Here is a 22,835-nt window from a genome sequence, read left to right as displayed (position 1 = left end):
AGATTTCCTGAATGTTTTGTGATGAGAATTTGTTGGATTTGCTGCTTTCTTTGATCAGTGTATTTATTTTCTCTGTGGTATCTTCAGAATCTGAGATCCTTTCTTCTATCTCTTGTATTCTGTTGGTTATGCTTGTTTCTGTAGTCTCTGTTCGTTTACGTAGATTTTCCATATCCAGCTGGCCCTTTGCTTGTGCTTTCTTCCTTGCCTCCATTTCAGTTTTCAAGTCTTGCACTGTTTCCATTATCTGTTTGATTGTTTTTCCTTGGTTTCCTAGGATATCATTTACGGATTTACTCAATTCTTCAAACTTTTTGTTATTCTTCTCATCCGTTTCTTTAAGGGAGTTTTTCACCTCCTGTTTAAGGGACTCTATCACTTTTATAAAGTCAATTTTTTTTTACTTCTTCTTGATTAAGGTGTTCAAGTCCTCCTGTTGTAAGATTGCTGCATTCTGGTGTTTTCATGTTGTTTTTCAAATTGTTGGAGGAATTCTTGCATTGGCACCTGCCCATCTCTTCCTCCAACTAATCCCTTATGGATTTTTTTTTTTGGGGGGGGGTTTCGAGACAGGGTTTCCCTGTAGTTTCTAGAGCCTGTCCTGGATCTAGCTGTTGTAGACCAGGCTGGCCTCGAACTCACAGATCCTCCTGCCTCTGCTTCCCGAGTGCTGGGATTAAAGGCATGAGCCACCACTGCCTGGCTGGATCTTCTTTTACAAGTTCAATTCTCCTTGCTGGCCAGAGAGCTCACAGGCAAAAGGCCTAACTTGCTGCAGGCAGGCTATTGAGACAAAGGACCTCCCACCAGCAATTTTGCAATCAACACCCAGTCCCAGTGCCCAAACAGGCTGAGCTGGGGGATTATGGCCCCGAATAGGAGAGGATGAAGGGGAGGGGGTTCTGGGTGCAAGCTGGGATGGGACAGGAAGAGGAGAGGCAGTATCTGGGAAGAATAGCCCCTGCAGGAAGACCAGTAAGTGTAGGGGGTTGAATATCTGTGCTCTGTCTCCGGGCAGCTGCCATGGTTCAGGCACTCACTCACCCCTATGAATGATGGATCTTCTGGTAGACAATCAGGTCTCCTTGCTGGCCAGGCAGCTCGCCAACAAAGGGCTTACTTCGCTGCAGGCTGGCTCTCGAAAAAAAGGAACTCCCACCCACCTGGGTGCAGTCACAACCTGGTCCCAGAGCCCAGACAGGCTGAGCTGGGGGATTTCATGGCCCCGAAGAGGAGAGGATGAAGGGGGGGGGGTTCTTGGTGCAAGCTGGAATGGGACAGCAGAACCAATCATTTTCAACTTATAAAACCAATAAACCTCTAAGGTAAGGAAGGGTGAACTTGGTACATACTTAATAATAAACCTAAATATAAGTGGTCATAACTCTTCAACTAAAAGATGCAGGCTGACTGAATGGATTTAAAATAAAACAAAACCCAGGCATTTGTTTTCTGCAAAAACTCACCCCTCTATCAAAAACACAGAAATTCTAAGTAGAAAGGATAGAAAATGGCATTCCAAACAAATGGAATCCAAAATAAATCAAGAATAGTATACTTATATTTGACAAAGCAGTCATCAAGCCAAAATCAGAAGATCATTGCATATTTTTAAAGCAAGCAATCCATAAAGGAGATGTAACAATTGAAAAATATGTATTCCAAATATTGATGTACCAAATTTCATAAAATAAACAGTATGGGACATAAATGGACAAGTAGGTCCAGATACAATAACAATAATGACTTCAATACTCTACTCTCATTAATATATTGATTATCCAAATAAATATAAATAAAAAATCAGAGTTAAACTTCACCATAGGTCAAATGGACTTCAGAGATATCTGTAGATATCTATTATTATTATTATTATTATTCTATCCAATAAATATGGAATATGTATCATTCTCAGCAGTTCATAATGCTTTGTCCAAAATAGACCACATTTTAAGCCCTGAAAGCAAGTCTTAACAAAGAAAAAGAAACCAAAGTAATTGATTTTATCACAACATATGGAATAAACTAGAAGTCAATAGCAAGAGAAACCACAGAAACTACAAATACATGGATATTGAACAATACACTTTTAAATGTCAGTGAGTTACTTAAGAAATCAGGAAGGAAATTTAAAATTCCTAGAATCAAATGAAAATGAAAGCACAAGTTGTTAGAGCCTTTGGGATATTTCCAAGGCATTTCTGAAAGGAAAGTTTATAGCTATCTGTGCTTACATTAAAAATCAGAGAAAACTCAAAATAAATTACTTAATGATAAACCTTAAGGTCTTAGAAAAATAAGTATAAGCCAAGCCCCAAATTAGTATGTGGAAAGAAATAAAAGTCAGGGTTAAAATTAATGAAATGGAGAGTAAAAGAAAATACAGAAGATCAATGGAACAAGGAGGTGGTTTTTTGAAGATAGAAACAGGATTGACAGACTGTTAGCCAAAGTAAATAAAAGAAAGAGAAGGCCCAAATTAATGAAATTAGAGCTGAAAGGGGGGACATTAAAATGGTATCATGGAAATTCAGAATATTATTAGATAATATTTTGGGAATTTAGCAGTCCATAAACTGGAAAATATAGAAGGAATGGGCAAATTCTTAAGACATATGACCTATGAAAATTGTATCTCGAGGATGTAAGCAACATTACCTCATCTACAATGAGCAGTGAGACTGAAGCAGTTCTGAAGAATCTCTAAGAAAAACCCACAACTAAATGGACTCTCTGCTAGACTCCTAAATCTTAGGGATGAACTAACACCAAAACTCCTCAAAGTAGTCTATAAAAAGAAAGGAAGGAATGCATCTGGATTCATTGTGCAGTGCCAGTATTATCCTGATATCGAAGCTGGATAAGAACATTGTTTTAGTTAGGCTTTTTATTGCTTCTGTGAAGAGACACCATGACCATGGCAACTCTTATAAAGGAAGAATATTTAATTGTGTGGCTTACATTTTCAGAGGTTTACTTCCATTACCATCATGATGCAACATGACGGCATACAGGCATGTATGCTGAAGAAGGAACTGAGAGTCCTACATCTTGACCTGCAGGCTGCAGGAAGTGGTCTGAGACACTGGACATGGCTTGAGCATATATGAGACCTCAAAGCCCACCCCCACAATAACACACTTTCTCCTACAAAGTCATACCTAGTCCAATGAAGTCACACTTCCTAATAGTGCTACTCCCTATGAGCTTATGGGAGCCAATTACATTCAAATCCCCATAGACATAGTAAGAAGAAAGCTAGGCTGGTATCTTTGATGGTCATAAATACAAAAATTGTCAGTGAAATATTTGCCAAATTAAGGGAACAACACATTGAAAGGATCATTTACCACAATCATGTTTTTATGGCAGGAATGAAAATACAGTTCAACATATACAAATCAATGAATGTAATACAGCATGTGAGAAGATGCATAAAGGTCATGAATTACATGACTACTTCAGTAAGTACAGGAGAAGCCTTTGACAAAGCTTAAAACCCCTTCATGATAAATTATTATAGAAACTGTGTCCTGCAGGATCATATCTCAATGTAATAAAGCCTGTATATGACAAGCTTATTATCATCATTATATTCAGTGGTAGAACCTGAAAGTATTTCTTCTAAAATGAGGAATGAGAAGGGGATTTCTACTCTTTTCTCTTTTATTTAATATAGTGCTTAATTTCTTAGAGAATGAGACTAGGGGGATGCAAATAGGAAAAAACGCATTTGTCAGTATAGTCTAAACACTCTGGCAAGGAGATTCTTAGGTCTGATAAGCCCTTTCAGAAGTTACAGGATACAAAATCAACTTACAAAAGTTCATTAGCTTTTCAATATAACCAACAATGAATATGCTGAGAAAGAAATCAGGAAGACATTTCTACTCACAGTGTTCTCAAAACAAAAACCCTAACTAGGAATAAACTTAACCAAAGAGGTGAAAGAGTTCTAAAATAAATTTGTTTTAAATACCAAGGAAAGAAATTGCAAACAATAGAAAATGGAAAGACCTCCCACATTCATGAATTAGCAGAATATTGTTAAAGTAATGATTTTACCTAAAGTGGTGCATAGAGTCAGTGCCATCCACGCTCATATTCCTATAGCATTCTTCATGGGAATAGTAAAAGAATCCTAAAATTCATACAGAAACATAAAACACCCTGAATACCCAAACAGTTCTTAGGAAAAGGAGCTATGCTAGAGGTATCACAAAGTGTGACTTGAAATTATTCTACAGGGCCACAGTAACTAAACTAATATGGTAGACATACATGTCTATATAAACAGACCATGGAATTGAACAACTTTCCTATTCTTTAAAAAACTTGAGACTTTCATACACAAATATACACCATTCATACTTCCTCTCCTTCTGACTCCTGTGCTCTCTCATCTGTCTCTTATTCATGAACTTTCTGAATTGTTACTGTCATCACCTGACACCCTATTGAGAGTCAAGTTAATATGGCCCATATGTAAATGTATTTAGAGCTGATTACTTAGGACTGAATAACCTATAAAAGGATTTGTCTTTAGAGAAGAAGGATTCTTCTCTAATCAGGTACTGATTGTCTGTAGCTCTTCATCTAGGGGTGAGGCCTTGTGAGATGTTACCTAGTCCATTTTGCCATGGTGACTGGTGTTGTTAGGGTTTAGGTCTTGTGCAGGTAACCACATTGTTAAGGTTTAATGAGTATAGCATTCCTGTCATGTCTAGAAGATACTGTCTTGAAGCAGTCTTCTGACTCTTAAAAATTAAAAAAAAATGCTTTAAAAATTGTGGTGTGTGTGTGTGTGTGTGTGTGTGTGTGTGTTTGTGTGCATGTGAGTACAGTGAGCCCATGGAGGCCAGAAGAGGGCTTTGGATCCCCTGGAACTGGAGCTATAGGTGTGTCTTAGGGTTTCTATTACTGTGATAAAATACCATAACCAAAAACAATTTGAAGAGAAAAGGGTTTATTTCATCTTACAGCTTGTAGTGCATCATCCAGGAAGTCAGGACAGGAACCTGGAGGTAGGAACTGATGCAGAGGTCACGGAGGAGTGTTGCTTACTGACTTGCTCAATTCACTTTTTCATACACCCCAGGACCACTTGCCCAGGGACAGCACTACCCACAGTGGGATGGTCCCTAACATATCAATCATCAATCAAGAAAATGGCCTACAGGTTTTTCTATAGGCCAACCTTATGGAGGAATTTTCTCAGTTGTGATTTCTTCTCAGATGACCCCAGCTTTTTTCTTTTTTTTTTTCTTTTCTCTCATGGTTTATTTTTTTTATATTTAAAAATTTCCATCTCCTTCCCTCCTCCTCCCCTCCTTCTCCCCCTTCCCTCCCCTCCTTCTCCCCCTTCCCTCCCCTCCTTCTCCCCCTTCCCTCCCCTCCCCTCCACCCATACCTCCCCTCCCTCCCTCTCAAGGCCAAGGAGCCATCAGGGTTCCCTACTCTATGCTAAGACCAAGGTCCTCCCAACTTCCCCGAGGTCCAGGAAGGTGATCGACCAAGCTGAGAAGGCTCCCACAGAGCCCGTCCATGCAGAAGAATCAGAGCCCAGCGCCATTGTCCTTTGCTTCTCAGTCAGCCCCCGCTGTTGGCCACATTCAGAGAGACGGGTTTGGTCGCATGATCCATCAGTCCCATTCCAACTGGAGTTGGTGATCTCCCATTAGTTCTGTCCCACCGTCTCCATGAGTGAACGCACCCCTCACGTTCCTGACTTTCTCCCTCATGTTCTCGCTCCTTCTGCTCCTCACCAGGACCTTGGGAGCTCAGTCCAGTGCTCCAATGTGGGGCTCAGTCATTTTCCCCATCTGTCGCCAGATGGAGGTTCCCTCACAGTCCTGACTTTCTTTCTCATGTTCTCTCTCCTTCTGCTCCTCATCAGGACCTTGGGAGCTCAGTCCGGTGCTCCAATGTGGGGCTCTGTCATTTTCTTCATCTATCGTCAGGTGGAGGTTCTATGGTGATATGCAAGAAATTCATCAGTGTGGCTATAGGAACTGGCCTTTTCAGGCTCCCTCTCCTCAGCTGCCCAAGGAACTAACTGGGGGCGTCTCCCTGGAAACCTGGGAACCCCACTAGGGTCAAGTCTCTTGACAACCCTCAGGTGGCTCCTTAAATTAAGATATATGCTTCCCTGCTCCCATATCCACCCTTCCTATATCCCAAGCACCCCATTCCTCCGAGCTCCCCCCATTCTCCCCTTCACACTTTTCTCTCCCCATCTTCCCTTGGCCCAGTCTCACCCAACCCTCAAGTTCCCAATTTTGCCTGGCGATCGTGTCTACTTCCAATATCAAGGAGGATTACTATATCTTTTTTTGGGAGTTCACCTTCTTATTATCTTCTCAAGGATCCCAAATTTATAGGCTCAATGTCCTTTAATTATGGCTAGAAACCGATTATGAGTGAGTACATCCCATGTTCATCTTTTTGGGTCTGGGTTACCTCACTCAGAATAGTGTTTTCTATTTCCATCCATTTGCCTGCAAAATTCAAGATGTCATTGTTTTTTACCGCTGAGTAGTATTCTAGCATGTATATATTCCACAGTTTCTTCATCCATTCTTCCACTGAAGGGCATCTAGGTTGTTTCCAGGATCTGGCTATTACAAATAATGCTGCTATGAACATAGATGAGCATATGCTTTTGTAGTATGATTGGGCATCTCTTGGGTAGATTCCCAATAGTGGAATTGCTGGGTCCTGGGGTAGGTTGATCCCGAATTTCCTGAGAAACCGCCACACTGCTTTCCAAAGTGGTTGCACAAGTGTGCATTCCCACCAGCAATGGATGAGTGTGTCCCTTACCCCACAACCTCTCCAGCAAAGGTTATTATTGGTGTTTTGGATTTTAGCCAATCTGACAGGTGTAAGATGATATCTCAAAGTTGTTTTGATTTGCATTTCCCTGATAGCTAGGGAGGTTGAGCATGACCTTAAGTGTCTTTTGGCCATTCGAACTTCTTCTGTTGAGAATTCTCTGTTCAGTTCAGCGCCCCATTTTTTAATTGGGTTAATTGGCATTTTACCGTCTAGTCTCTTGAGTTCCTTATATATTTTAGAGATCAGACCTTTGTCAGTTGCAGGATTGGTGAAGATCTTTTCCCAGTCAGTAGGCTGCCTTTTTGTCTTAGTGACAATGTCCTTTGCTTGACAGAAGCTGCTCAACTTCAGGAGGTCCCATTTATTCAATGTTGCCCTTAATGTCTGTGCAGCTGGGGTTATGCGTAGGAAACGGTTCCCTGTGCCCATTTGTTGTAGAGTACTTTCCACTTTCTCCTCTATCAAGCTCAATGTGTTCAGATTAATATTGAGGTCTTTAATCCATTTGGACTTGAGTTTTGTGCATGGTGATAAATATGGATCTACTTTCATTCTTCTACAGGTTGACATCCAGTTATGCCAGCACCATTTGTTGAAGATGCCCTCTTTCTTCCATTGTGTACTTTTGGCTCCTTTATCAAAAATCAGGTGTTCGTAGGTTTGTGGTTTAAGATCCGGGTCTTCTATACGATTCCATTGGTCAACTTCTCTGTTTTTATGCCAATACCAAGCTGTTTTCAATACTGTAGCTCTGTAATAGAGTTTGAAGTCAGGGATGGTAATGCCTCCAGAAGTACCTTTATTGTATAAGATTGTTTTGGCTATCCTGGGTTTCTTGTTCTTCCATATAAAGTTGATTATTGTCCTTCCAAGATCTGTGAAGAATTTTGTTGGGACCTTGATGGGGATTGCATTGAATCTATAGATTGCTTTTGGTAGAATTGCCATTTTTACTATGTTGATCCTCCCAATCCACGAGCAGGGGAGATCCTTCCATTTTCTGGTATCCTCTTCAATTTTTTTCTTCAAAGACTTAAAGTTCTTGTCAAATAAATCCTTCACTTCCTTGGTTAGAGATACTCCCAGATATCTTATGCTATTTGTGGCTATTGTGAAAGGTGATACTTCTTTGATTTCCCTCTCTGCTTCCTTATCCTTTGTGTATAGGAGGGCGACTGATTTTTTGGAGTTGATCTTGTAACCTGCCACGTTACTAAAGGAGTTTATCAGCTGTAGGAGTTCTTTGGTGGAGTTTTTGGGGTCGCGTATGTATACTATCATATCATCTGCAAATAATGAAAGTTTAACTTCTTCCTTTCCAAATTGAATCCCCTTGATTCCCTTATGTTGTCTTATTGCTATTGCTAGAACTTCAAGCACTATATTGAAGAGATAAGGAGAGAGTGGACAGCCTTGTCGTGTTCCTGAATTTAGTGGGATAGCCTTGAGTTTCTCTCCGTTTAATTTGATGTTAGCTGTCGGCTTGCTGTAAACAGCTTTTATTATATTTAGGAATGACCCTTGTATCCCTAATCTCTCCAAGACCTTTATCATAAATGGGTGCTGAATTTTGTCAAATGCTTTTTCAGCATCTAATGAGATGACCATATGGTTTTTTTCCTTCAGTTTATTTATATGATGGATTACATTGATAGATTTTCGTATGTTGAACCAGCCCTGCATCTCTGGGATGAAGCCTACTTGATCGTAGTGGATAATTTTTCTAATGTGTTCTTGGATTCGGTTTGCCAGTATTTTATTGAGAATTTTTGCGTCAATGTTCATGAGTGAGATTGGCCTGTAATTCTCTTTCTTGGTTGAGTCTTTGTGTGGTTTAGGTATCAGGGTAACTGTAGCTTCATAGAAGGAATTTGGCAGTGACTCTTGTGTTTCTATATTATGAAATACCTTAAGGAGTATATCTATTAGGTCTTCTTGGAAGTTCTGGTAGAATTCCGCATTGAAACCATCTGGTCCTGGGCTCTTTTTGGTAGGGAGGTTTCTGATAACAGTTTCTAATTCTTCACGACTAACAGGACGATTTAGAGCATTTACCTGGTCCTGGTTTAACTTTGGTATATGGTATTTATCTAAAAAACTGTCCATTTCTTTTACATTTTCCAATTTTGTGGCATACATGCTTTTGTAGTAAATTCTAATGATTTTCTGAATTTCCTCTGTGTCTGTGGTTATGTCCCCCTTTTCATTTCTGATCTTATTAATTTGTGTGTTCTCCCTCTGCCGTTTGATTAGTTTGGCTAAGGGTTTGTCAATCTTGTTGATTTTCTCCAAGAACCAGCTTCTTGTTTCATTGATTCTTTGGATTGTTTTCTGTGTTTCTATTTTGTTGATTTCTGCCGTCAGTTTGATTATTTCCAGTCTTGTACTTATCCTAGGTGAGTCTGCTTCTTTTTTTTTCCAGAGCTTTCAGGTGTGCTGTTAAGTCTCCAATGAGTGCTTTCTCCGTTTTCTTTAAGTGGGCACTTAGTGCTATGAACTTTCCTCTTAGCACTGCTTTCATTGTGTCCCATAGGTTTGAGTATGTTGTGTCTTTGTTTTCATTAAATTCAAGAAAGACTTTAATTTCTTTCTTTATTTCTTCCTTGACCCAGGTGTGGATCAGTAGTTGACTGTTGAGTTTCCATGAGTTTGTGGGCTTTCTGGGGGTAGCATTGTTGTTGAATTCTAATTTTAATACATGGTGATCCGATAAGACACAGGTGGTTACTAATATTTTTTTGTAACTGTGGAAGTTTGCTTTGTTACCAAGTATATGGTCAATTTTCGAAAAGGTTCCATGAGCCGCAGAGAAGAAGTTATATTCTTTCCTATTTGGGTGGAATGTTCTATAGATGTCTGTTAAGTCCATTTGGTTCATTACCTCCATTAAGTCTTTCAATTCTCTGTTAGGTTTCTGTCTGATTGACCTGTCCATTGGTGAGAGAGGAGTGTTGAAGTCTCCAACTATTAGTGTGTGTGGTTTGATGGCTGCCTTGAGTTCTAGTACATAAGTGGGAGCTTTTATATTAGGGGCATAGATATTCCTGATTGAGACTTCATTCTGATGGATTTTTCCTGTTATGAGTATAGAGTGTCCCTTTCTATCTCTTCTGATTGATTTTAGTTTGAAGTCAACTTTGTTGGAAATTAGTATGGCCACACCCGCTTGTTTCTTAGGGCCATTTGCTTGATAAACCTTTTCCCAACCCTTTACTCTGAGTAGATGTCTGTCTTTGTGGTTGAGGTGTGTTTCTTGTAAACAGCATAATGTTGGATTCTGTTTTCTTATCCAGTCTCTTAGCCTGTGCCTTTTTATAGGTGAATTGAGTCCATTGATATTAAGTGATATTAATGACCAGTGGTTGTTAACTTCAGTCATTTTTAGTAGTAGGGTTTGTGTGTTTCCCTTCTTCTAGTTGTGCTGGTGAAGGGTCGCTAGATGCCTGAGTTATTGTGGGCGTTGTTGGACTCCTTGGTTTGTGATTTTCCTTCTATTACTTTCTGCAAGGCTGGATTTGTGGCTGCGTATTGTTTAAATCTGTTTTTGTCCTGGAATATCTTGTTTTCTCCAAGCAAACAATGCAAGCTTTGCTGGGTATAGTAGTCTAGGCTTGCATCCATGTTCCCTTAGTGTCTGTAGCACATCTATCCAAGCTCTTCTGGCTTTCATGGTTTCCATTGAGATATCAGGTGTAATTCTGATAGGTTTCCCTTTATATGTTACTTGACCTTTTTCCTTTGCAGCTCTTAATATCTGTTCTTTATTCTGTATGTCTTGTGTTTTGATTATTATATGGCATGGGGATGCTTTCTTTTGATCCAGTCTATTTGGTGTTCTGTAGGCTTCTTGTACCTTCATAGGAACATCCTTCTTTAGGTTGGGGAAGTTTTCTTCTATAATTTTGTTGAATATGTTTTCTGGGCCTTTGAGTTGTAATTCTTCTCCTTCTTCTACCCCAATTATTCTTAGGTTTGGTCTTTTCATGGTGTCCCAGATTTCCTGAATGTTTTGTGTTTAGAATTTGTTAGATTTGTTTAGTTCTTTAATCTGTGAATTTATTTCCTCTATAGTATCTTCAGAGTATGAGATTCTTTCTTCCATCTCTTGTATTCGGTTGGAAATACTTGTCTCTGAAGTTTCTGTTCGTTTACTCAGAGTTTCCATTTCCAGTTGTCCCTCAGATTGTGTTTTCTTCAATACCTCCATTTCATTTATCAGGTCTTGTACTGTTTCCCTTACCTGTTTGATTGCTTTTTCTTGTTTTTCTTGGGTATCTTTGAGAGATTTATTTATTTCGTCTACCTTTTTGTTTGTCATCTCCATTTCTTTATGGCAGTTTTTTTACCTCCTGTTTAAGGTCCTCTATTATTTTCATAAAGTACTGTTTAAGGTCGGTTTCTTCTATATCTTCTGGGGTAGGGTGTTCAATTCTTGTTGTATCGGGATGTCTGGATTGTGGTGATGTCATGTTGCCTTTCATGTTGTTGGAGGAGCTCCTGCATTGGCGCCTGCCCATTTCTTCCTTCAAAAGGAGCCCGGAGGCTTTTGGTGTCCTAGACCAATCTTTGCTGTGACTGAAACTGGTTGGATCTCCCCAGTGCCAGAGGAGGACCTATTCCTTGCGTCACAATCTGAAGAAGCCCGCACTCCCTTGCAGGAATCCTCAGACCTGCCTGGAGGCCAGAGTCTGACCCCTTTGGGTGGATGGCCTTAGAACAGGAGCAGGACACCTGAGAGCACTAGGGAAAGCTTGGGAGAGACAGGGACGGGAGAAACAGACACAAGCCTGCAGAGGGAGCTGGGGGGAGGGGGTCTGTGCTCTCTTCCAGGGCAGGTTGCCCCAGGGTCCGCATTCACTCACCAGTTCAGATGGAATGTCAGTGCACAGGATCAGGGATTCCAGGCCGCCCAGGGTCGCAGCCCAGACAAAAGGGCCAAGGTGGGGTCAGGGCGGGATGGAATATCACACAGCGAACCTGGCAGCACAATCTGAAGGAGCCCGCACCCCTCTGCAGGAATCCTCAGACCTGCCTGGAGGCCAGAGTCTGACCCCTTTGGGTGGATGGCCTTAGAACAGGAGCAGGACACCTGAGAACACTAGGGAAAGCTTGGGAGAGACAGGGATGGGAGAAACAGACACAAGCCAGTTCAGATGGAATGTCAGTGCACAGGATCAGGGATTCCAGCCCCCAGCTTTTTTCAAGTTGACGAGAACTCAACCAGAACAAGATGAAGTTGTGAACCTCCTGATGTGTCTATGTTAGGAACCAAATTTGGATCCTCTGTAAGAGCAGTATCTGCTCTGAACTGTTGTCTCTCTAGCCCCTGCCTTATAATTGTTCCTCTTTACTGATGCTCCCTGAGCTTTAGTTATAGGGTGTGTTGTAGAAGTACCAGTTGGGCTTAGCACCCCATAGTCGCTTACTGTATGCATTTGGACCTCCAGTGTATCTCAGTAGTAGCCTCTGTTGCAAAAAAGAAGCGTCTATGAGTAGTGAGAGCTACATTTACCTATGAATGGAAGCATAAGTATTTAAAATACATTTGGTAGCTAATTGATTTAGAGAAATGACAATAAGTTATCTTCTAGGGTCAATGATCTCGCTATGAGCCATGAGTTTTTGGCTAGGTTTACAGGACCAGGCACGACTTTCCTCTTGACTTGCTTTAGTCCAATTAGACAGTTGTTGTGCCACCGTTGTACCATTTGGGGCATCTTGCTGGGCTGACTGTTGTGGTTTACAGGCTTTACACGGAGTGGGAACATACATCGATTTACTCCACTGGCAGCTTTCATAGCACTTTCTGATGCTAGGAGAGCTAGCTTGCAGGGAGGAGGTTTCCAGGTCAGTGTGAGCTTGTTTCCTTCAAGTCCTGTGTCTGAGGTTTATGGTGTTTTCAACAACAGGGTCTTAGTATCAAGTTCTGGGAAGCAACCAAGGACAACTAACCATCTTATTCTTGAGAAAGTTGCTGTAAATATACATTAAAGACATTCTTCTTAATATGTGGTGCTGGAAAAACAGGATATCCACATGTAGACAACCAAAGCTAGATCCTTATCTCTCAACCTGCACAAAAGTCAAAATGGTTGCATGTCTCTAATGTAGGATCTGAAAATTTGAAACTATTAGAGTAATACAAGGAAAATGAACATATGAGCAGAGGCCATAATTTCTAAACAGGCTCAAAAATTTTAATAGTGGCAAGAATTAACAAAATTGCATCAAATGAAAAATCTGTGTGTACTCACTTTGTTATCTCTGTATTCTAAAATTAGAACAATACAGAGATGAGCATGACCCCAGCATAAGGATGACATGTGATTTTTTGATGTATACTATGTTTTTAAATAACCAGCTCCAGAGTTGGCTTCTGACCGCTACATGTATAAGTACATCCACACATCATGCACACATATAGAACATAATACAATTATAAATAAAACTTTAAAGCTTGTACATAGCAGAGGGGACAATTACCAAAGTAAAGAAACATTCTATGATGCGAAGGATTTTGTCTTTTTGCCAAGTGTTCATTTGAAAGAGGAATAATGTCCAGACTACATAAATAATTTTTTTTAAAAAGAACAAGTAATCTATTCCATAATTTGACAAGCGACTGTAATAGACAGTTCCCAAAAGAGGAAGATAATGACCAATAAATAGAGTAAAAATTTGTTATTAAAGTCAAGATTATGTTGATATTCTATGCTGTTTTAGTAAAAATGCTATGGCCATTATCAGGTAATGAAACAACAGGAGAGGATTCAGGAGTAACATAATTTCAAATTAGGCCAGTTACTATAGAAACCAGTTAAGAATGTTCCTTGAAAGAAACTAAGGAGAAGTGTGGTGTGATGCAACTATAGCATTCCTGAGTGTATACATAAAGGCATCTAAGTCAGCTTCCTATAGAGACACTAGTACGCCCACGGTTATTGTTGCACCTGTCATAATAGCCAAGTTGTGGCATCAGTCTTGGTGTCCATTAAGAGACAAAGACGAACGGAAATGTGGTGTTTCTAGAGTGGACAAAGCCCCGAGTGAGTGAAGTCCTCGGTGAATGTGTGTTGTTGACATGGCTATGGCCATGTCAAGGACCCCAAAGTCCCAGACCCATGGAGGAATGGCAAAATCTACCCCAACCACCAGGGGTGAGGCTCAGAGAGGAATAGCAAGGCCTTCCTCAGTGGACTGAGTGTGAATGTTGTTAGTGCATGTGGAAAACGACCACCATAACTTTCTCCTCTCAGATGTTTACAGCCTGCTCCCTTACAGAGACTGCTTGTACGTTCATTGCTCAATCCCATAAATCCTGCTTCCTTGTTTATCTGTATGTAAATAACCCCATTTCCTTGTTCAGCTGTGTGGTGGTTTGAATGAGAATGGCCTCCCCAAGCTTGTGTATTTGAACGTTTGGTTCCCAGTTGATGAAACTGAGAAGCGTTAGGATGTGTATCCTTGTTGGAGGAAGTGTGTCTGTGGGTTTGGGCTTTGAGGTTTCAAAAACCTACACACGTCCAGTTAACTCTCTCTGCCTCCTGTTTGTGGGTTAAGATATGAATTCTCAGCTACTGCTCTAGTGCTAACTTGCCTGCTTGCCGGCCTCCATGTTCCTCACCATGATGACCATGGACTCTGTGCTGGCTATTTTGGTTGTCAACTTGGCAACATCTGGAACTAACAAGCAACCATGCTGGGTATACATGTGAAGAATTTTTTTCTTATTTAAATCATTTGAAGTGGGAAAACCCACTTTTAATCCCAATATTCTGATGTGGGAAGATCCTCCTTTAATCTGGGCCACACCTTCTGCTGGCAGCCTATTAAAGAACATGGAAGACAGAAGCTTGCTTTCATTTCCTGCTTGCTCTCCCTCTTGCTGGCAAGTCCATCCCTTCACTGGCATTAGAGTCTCTTTCTTTGGGATTCCAGTGTATACTGAAGACTAGCTGAGCCATCCAGCCTCTTGGATTGAACAACTACTGGATTCTTGGACCTTCTGTTGGTAAACAGTCATTATTATACTGGTTGGACCACAGTCTGTAAGTCATTCTAATAAATCCCCTTTACATATGCACACACACATATCTATATGTTTATAAAAATAAATATATAAATATATAAAACATAAACATATATATAATAAATCCCCTTTACATATACACATATATATCCATATATATGTGTACACACACACACACACACACACACACACACACACACACACACGTCCATTCTTTCAGTTCTGTTCCTCTAGATAACCCTGACCTAATACAGATTCTGATCCCTTGTAACCAACCATAAGTCCCAAATTAAATGCTTTCTTTTAGTAGTTGCCTTGGTTGTGGTGTTTTGTCACAGCAATAGAAAGGTAGATAAGACAATTTGTATGCAATTATTTCTGCCTCTCTGTTCAACTCTATTTAATAAACATGCTGATCTTCATTGGGTAGGGATGGGGCTGCAATTTTCCCAGCTCTGAACCCAGACCACCTGACCCCAACTTTCTGTCTATGTGCCATCTATCTGTCTTTTTTCGTTTCTTCACTGCTCTGGTAAGGTCCTGAGAAGACATGCATGGATGTAGCATGTAGATATACATTTTTTTTTGAGACAGGGCCTCTCTGTATGTTCTGACTGTCCTGGAATTCTCTGTGTAGACTAGGCTGACCTCAGATTCACAGAGATTTGCCTGCCTATGCCTCCTGAGTACTGAGATTAAAGGTGTGTGGTACTATGCCCAACTCAGTGTTAGGTATATATACATAATGGAAGGGAATTGGACATACTTGTATTATGGGAAATAAGCAAGACATGGAAAGACAAATACTAAATGTTTTCTCTCATATTCAAGAATCTAGACACAAACACACACATGTCAAGGCAGTACTATTTGGGAAGACTAAGGGGACCAATGTATGGGGGAGCAAGAGTGGGTAACAAGGGGTGAATGTGATTAAAGTATATACATATATCAATATATCATAATGAATCTTATTTTTTTATACAATTAATATATGCCAATAAAAGTTTTTTGTATGTCAGAATTGTTTGGGAGGTATTACATATAGCTCTCGTTATTTTTTCCTATTGTAATAAGACCCTCCTAATGTCACTAGCCAGGCAGCTGAGAGTGTACAGGGATATTCAGAGTGTGATGCAGCCTTTAGAGATGCTCTGGGATAAAGATTGATTCCACTAGGGTAATGTAAAGCAGGATGGAGACAGTATCTAGGCAGGTATCTGAATCTTCTACTTATTTGCAGTTTATATGGTCTAAAGTATTTAAGGTCTTAATTATTAAAGTATAAGATAGGGATATTTTGTTGAGTAAGACCTTACTTTACAACATATGTATATACCACACTTGTAACTTACAGAAAGTTTCAAACAATCTTTTGATATTACAGGCATTTAAAATAGGCAGCGAGCTTCTAAGTCATCTATCTTGCTGCAGGTCCTTCTTGTAGGGTTGAAGGTTTTCCACTGAGCTCTTTTATACTTTGGGGCACTGCTGCAGAGACCTGCTGGGGCAGAGCCAGTTTGCAAGTAGGATGTGTGGTAATTTTGGCATTACATTGGCCCAACAGAAATGGGCAAGAGTTTTTTTTGGGATTGGAAGTGAGTGTTGAAAATTGTAGCAACAGTTATGTATTATATTTGCACAATGGTTTTATCTGTATTCGGGTGTGTAGATTGGGTAAATTCTTATTAAATTTATTAGATAAGTATCATTTGGATTTTATGACATTTATCAAGATTTATTTATTCAACATATGCAATACCTACTTTGTGCTTGGTGTTATTATAAGTGGTGGGTATATAGAAATGAGCAAATAAGGGAAAATTAGTCATAGGGCTTGCGTTTCATTGGGGAGGATATAATGACATTGAATAAGACAGTCTTTGTGGCATTCTCAATAAGTGGTAAGTGCTAAAGAGGCAGAAAAATATGAGGGTTGTGAATTTGGGGATGAGAGTAGAAATTCTTCATAATGTAGGTCAAGAAGATAATGGAGTAGTAACAACTACAGGATGTGAGGGACTCCTTTTGGAGATCTTGGGGAACATTTGGTGCATACATAGTGTGTCAAGGAATAGCAAAGAGGCTAAGAGAGAGAGAGAGAGAGTTACTGGGTGAGGATGAACAGATAAGTGGGATGAAGTGAGAGTAATATATTAGTCAGGGCTTTTGCATTATTGTTAAGATTTGGCCTCTGTCTCTGACTGGTGTGAAGGCTTAGAAGGGTTATAAAGGGGAAGTGATGCAATGTTACTTGTATTTACTAGGCTTATTCTGACCCCTGAGTTGGGAGTAGATTTAAAATGAGCAGGAAGACTTTTTTAATGGTAGAGACTGAGAGATAGCAGAGACTGAGTAAGATTGTCATCATTGAACTTAGAACTGACAGGATTCTGGGATGGGTTGAGAGGTAGGGGCAATGGGTGGTGGGTGGGAGACGTCAAACAACTAAGTGATTAATTACAAGGGTTTGAGGCCTGAACAGCAGAAGAATGGATGGAGATAGTTATGTTTCTGATAACTAGATAAAAGGTCCATGTGGTGATCCATCATTTTATACTATGTATGTCCTCAGGAATATCCATAAATAAGTGTTTTAGATGATAGATCCATAATTGTATTTTATAGTGAAAGAGACCTGTTGCCCTGTGATAATACCAATTGCTTTTCTTGGCTCCAAGGTATTTCCTGAATCATGTATTATTCTTCATCCCAAATATGCCATTAAGAGACTTGGAAGTGTGTTAAACATGTGTGGCAACTGAGTACTGTCACTTTAGCCCAGTCAGTATAGCAAAGAAAGAAGAGCAGCTCCTAGATGGACTTGTTGACATGCATTAAAGCCAAGCAGAGACTCACGTGCAGTTTGAGAGGGAATTGTCTCCTGGGCACAGAGCCTTCAGCTGACACTGACCCAGTGGCCCTGGTTACTGCACATATATGGATAGATGTGCGGTGCATGGGAGTCCTTTAGAAAAGCTGTATTGATAGCATTCCTCTGCTCAAGGGAATGTCATAGTGTCCGCCTCTTTTTCCTCTTTCTCCTCCCCGCCCCCTAGAATTGAATTATCATGAAATACACTTGCTCTTTTTATAAAATTCCAACAATTACACTTTTCAAAAGATGACCCTTGTATCCATAGAAGGGTTTTTCTGTATTAATAAACAGAGCTGTTAAATGTTTTGTCTGGAGTTTGAGTAAGCCAGCATAATGGAAATGTTACCTGGTATCTTTACTTAGGATTCCATTTGAATTTTTTTGGTTACAGGGAATTTTTCTGTTTGCTCCTCAGTCTTGAAATACAGCATATTAATTTTAAGAGGAAGGGAAGAAAAACCTAACATACATCAGTTTTGAAGTGACCAGTTCCTCCTCTTAATTCTGGTGAGTTTCACTTGCTATTTGCAGTTGATATAATTTACTTTCTCAGTGGAGATATTCCTCCCATTTTTGACTGATAGAAAGGTATTCTACAACTCTGAAAAGGACAGAAAATGCCCTGTAAGCTGCTCCCAATGTAGACTTTCTCTTCTTTGTCTGTACATTTGTGAGTTTCTGTGCTAAAACTTGTTTTCAAATTGGGAAACAATGGATTTTTCTATTTACATTTGAGACTCTATTGGAAACCATAGTTGTAATATAAACACGAAGGCCTGATTTATTTTAGAAAATAATGTATTTATTTTAATGTTTTCCAATTTCATTTCCTCACATTTATAAATATTTGCCTCACAGTGATATGTTTTTCCCATTTTGGTAAAGTACCTGATGATTATTTTCCTGATGTGTCATGTCATTGAGGACTTTGCAGTGTCACGGTGTAGCATCATGCCAACATGCATTTTAATTTTGTGTGTCTTATTATGTTGTAGCTCTTTCATTCCTGCTCTTTTTTGATAATTTTTAAAATAGTTAATTCAAGTCTTATTCAAGAGTCAACTGAGCATGTTTTATGTGCAACCATTGTGGGAAACTCTGTGAAATGCAATAATGAGTATGACTTAATTTACTATCTTGTGGAAGAGCAAAATGTACAAATACCTTGGATGTAGCCTGATCAAGAACACTTTCAGTGAAGGAATGACAGAGACTAGCAGTGGCCATTAGAAGGCCAAAGGACACTTCACAGAGAGGGAGGTTAGCAGAGGAGCATATGACAAAAAACTGGGTTTTGAATTTTGATTGTTTGCACACAAACAGGGTGGGCAAATGCTTCACACAGTCAGTGTGAGTAACAACAGTTAAGTGTATGAAGTTGATTCTAAATCTGTTTGTCTTTAACTCAGGAAGGAGATGTCTCTAGGAGGTCTGGGACCAAGCATGCTGGCTGGATTTAGAACCCTAACCCTGAGTTCATGTCACAGTCCTTGACACTTTCTAACTATGGGGTGGACATATCTGAATCTTTCCTCTTTAGTGAAATGGTGTGGCCAAGATTGGTCTTCCCGTATCACCCATTGTGTGGATTAGATCAGCTAATGTATGAAAAAGCACAGGGAAGATTTGTCAGTGTGTGTGTGTTTACTATAATTCCTATATCCACAATTATATGTATATTCACTCTTTCTACTTCTCTTATTGGATTCATTTGAGTCGTGCCATAGCACTGTTTTCTGCTTCTCTTTTCAGTTGACACTTAGCCTGGGGCCCCATTGCTAACTGCCAGATTGAGGTAGATGATTACAAATCTAGATCCTAGTGCTCCAGTCCCTAGACCTCCATTTCCAGCTGTTCCTGGATGCTCCTTCACATCTTGGACTTTTCCAGGCCTTAAGACAAAGCATGTCTCCCTTTACTGAACTGTTCCTAGATTTTGGTTTCTGTTACCTGAATTCATTATATATGGCAGTTAATTTTGATCCTTCTTTTCCTTTCTTGCTACAGGAAATTAAGTTTATTGTTGAGTTTATTATTAAGATGATGATGAAAACATTCACTTACTCAAGCCTTTCAAATTTCAGGCACCTCAGAACTATCTCAGTTCTTACAGCTTTATGATTATTGAATAGTTTTGTCCCCATTTTAAAGATGACAGACCAAGATTCAAAGAGTGAAATTTTCAGAAATAGTTCTTCTGGGAGGTAGCAGAGCTTCAGCCAGCTCTGGGGAGTATGCAGTTCTGCCAGCTTCAGACCTTACAGAGTAGACTTAGTTCTCCCTGCATTACAGACCAACAGAACAGACTCAGTAAAAGGAACCCTGCTCTTCTCACTGTTGTCCCTGTCTTCTCTCACTCTTACTCTCTATTCCTAAAGCGGTTTGTGACTTCTTGGTTTTAGGAATCATCGATTATCATTTCCCGAATCCAAGTGACAGTAACAAAATAGTGATTCTTTTATGTCTTCTGAATTTAACTGAAGCAGTTCTTCAATGAGGAACTTTGCTTCATGAGCTGTTTGATTATCCTGATTTGTAGGTTGTATAGGAAAGGTGGCTTAAATGCTTACAGTCCACCAAGGCTCACCAGAGAACCCTTTTATGATAATTTCCAAGTCCTTTAGACAAGATTCTCATATCCTTTAGTAGTTTCCTTGTTGTTCCAGTAAGACAGAATGTTCAAGATTTATCTTGTCTATGTCCTAGTCAGAACCTGAAATAGCCATTGTCTCCAGGGAGGCCTGCATCTTGACTCTAACCACTATGCAATATGGAAAGTTTCAAGATTTCATAGTTTTTATGTCTTGAGAGCTCATAAAGATCTGTACCCCACTATGCCTTTTGGTCTATTTTTTCTTTTTTAATTGATTTTTGTTATGTGTGTATGTGTGTGTGTGAGTATGGGCTCACACCACAGAATGCATATGGAGGTGAAAGGATAGCTTTGAAAACTGGTTCTATCCTTCCCCAGTGGGATCGGAGACTTATCCTCTGAGTCATCTCACTAGCCCTTGTTTCATTCATATGTGTCTTAGATTAGTGACTAGAATGAAAAAACTTTAAAATACTTATGTTCTAGTTGTCCAATTTTCAGTGACTTGTTATATTTATGAAATCCCAATATAACCGTTTTTGCTTCTGTAGTTCAAAAGTGAATGTAATACCTAAAATAGTAATATTCTCTCCCTCCTTCCCTCCCTCCCTCCCTCCCTCCCTCCCTTCCTCCCTCCCTCCCTCCCTCCTTCCCTCCCTCCCTCCCTCCTCCCCCCTCTGTGTCTGTGTCTGTGTGTGTATGGTCTGACGTGTTGGAAAATTTAGGTTGATGTCAAATGTCTTTCCATGGTTGCTATTCTCTCAAGCCCAAATCTCATTGATTTAACTAGACTTGCTGGCCAATATGCTTCAGGGATCTACTTGTTTTCTATCTCCCCTTTCCCCACTGTCAGTCCTGGGGTTACAAGTCTGTGCTACCACATCTAGCTTTTAATGAGTTTTGGATATTTACACGCAGGTCCTTGTTTTTGTGTAGCAAATACTTAACTGATTAAACTATCTCCCTAGCCTCAAATATTTTTTCTTGAGTATAGTGATCTAAAACATTATTTAACTGGGTTGGTTTCTTAATGTGCTGTATAGCAGTATTGGGCTAAAGTGGTAGAGTGCTTACCTAGTGTGTGTCTATGGTCAATTCCCAGAACTATAAATAAAATTTTAAAAATATACTATATAGCTAATTTTATTGTATTCTGGTTATTGCTTTCCACTAATCTCTTCTTTCCATTGGTAATTTCTTGATCTTTGTACGTATGAACCAGAGCACAATTCTTCTAAAAATTTTTTCCATATAATATATTTTGATCATATTCTTCCCCTCCCTCAACTCCTGTTTTCCTCCTTTATCCTACCCTCTTTACTACCCACTGTCCTTCATGTTCTTTCTCTCTTAAAGTCAAACACACACACACACACACACACACACACACACACACACACACACACCCTTAATACCAAAACAAAACAAAGCAAAAGTCACCCCTACCAAAAAAACAAACATGTAGTCCAATTTATGTTGGCCATCTACTTCTGAGCATGAGACCTGCACTGGAGCATGGTTTATAACATACCTAGTGTCAGTCCATTGAAGAAAATTTATTTTCCCCATTACAGAAACTATCAATTAGTAAATAGCTTCTTGGCTGGGGGTGGGACTTAGTGCCTGTTTGCCTGTGTTCTTGCTAAGAATATGTCTGGCTTGAACTTGATGCAGGTCTTGTGCATGCTGTCACAGTCTCTATGAATTTATGTGTACATTAGTCTTCAGTCTTCTTGTGTCTGGAAAATGTTGTTTCCTTGAAGTCCTCTATCACTTTTAGCTCTTAGACTTTTCACCTTCTCTCCTGCATAGATCCCTGAGCCTCGTGGGGAGGGATATGGTAGTGATAGCTCATTTAGGTAGGACTGAGATCTCCAAAGTCTTTCACCCTCTGCACATTATACAGTTGTGGGTTTCTCTGTTAGTTACCATCTAGTGCAAGAAGAAGTGTCTCTGATGTGGGTTGAGTTAAATACTGATATGAATATAGCAATATGTCATTAGGAGTCTTTTTATTATTATATTCATTTAGGAGAGTATTAGTAGTAGATTTTCTCCTAGAGCCTGGGACCTGTCTAGATTCTTGGCCTTATTAACAATATTGGTTATGGGTTCTGCCTCATGGAGTGGGCTTTAAATCCAATCAAAAGATGATTGGTTATTCCCATTACATTTATGCCTCTATTCTATCAGGAAAGTACAGTTCTTAATAAGTAGTTGGGTAGAATCATGCTGATTTTAGAATCCTTTTTATATGATTACATTCAGAGAAAGATGTGAGATGGGCCAGTCTTCATATTGTTTGAAGTCAGAATTCTGGTTCCCTGTGTAATATTTTCTCAATAGTCTGTGGGAACCAACTCATTTATGAAACTAGTAGTGGCTGAAATAAACACATAGTAGAAATTAAAGGCCTAGGCTCTTCACCTACTGTCTTTTTAAAAAAACTGGGTAAAGTAGCATGTGCCTATTGTTCCATATTTCTTTCTAAAAAACAA

At 39.7% G+C, this 22,835-nt stretch overlaps 1 protein-coding gene and 1 non-coding gene across 7 annotated transcripts in view; both read left to right on the top strand.

Moving 5' to 3' along the window:
* The window catches only part of Dis3l2 (DIS3 like 3'-5' exoribonuclease 2), a 363,987-nt gene that overhangs the window by 96,973 nt on the left and 244,179 nt on the right, over positions 1-22,835 (top strand). The gene's annotated exons all lie outside the window — the stretch shown is intronic.
* LOC119822047 lies at positions 13,086-13,188 on the top strand. The gene has a single exon (XR_005286658.1). It is a non-coding gene; the product is annotated as a U6 spliceosomal RNA (small nuclear RNA).

This window comes from Arvicola amphibius, chromosome 8, assembly GCF_903992535.2.
Source record: "Arvicola amphibius chromosome 8, mArvAmp1.2, whole genome shotgun sequence".
In the NCBI taxonomy this organism is placed as follows: Eukaryota; Metazoa; Chordata; class Mammalia; order Rodentia; family Cricetidae; genus Arvicola; species Arvicola amphibius.
Note: the sequence above shows the minus strand (reverse complement) of the source record. Positions and strands in the feature narration are given on the sequence as shown.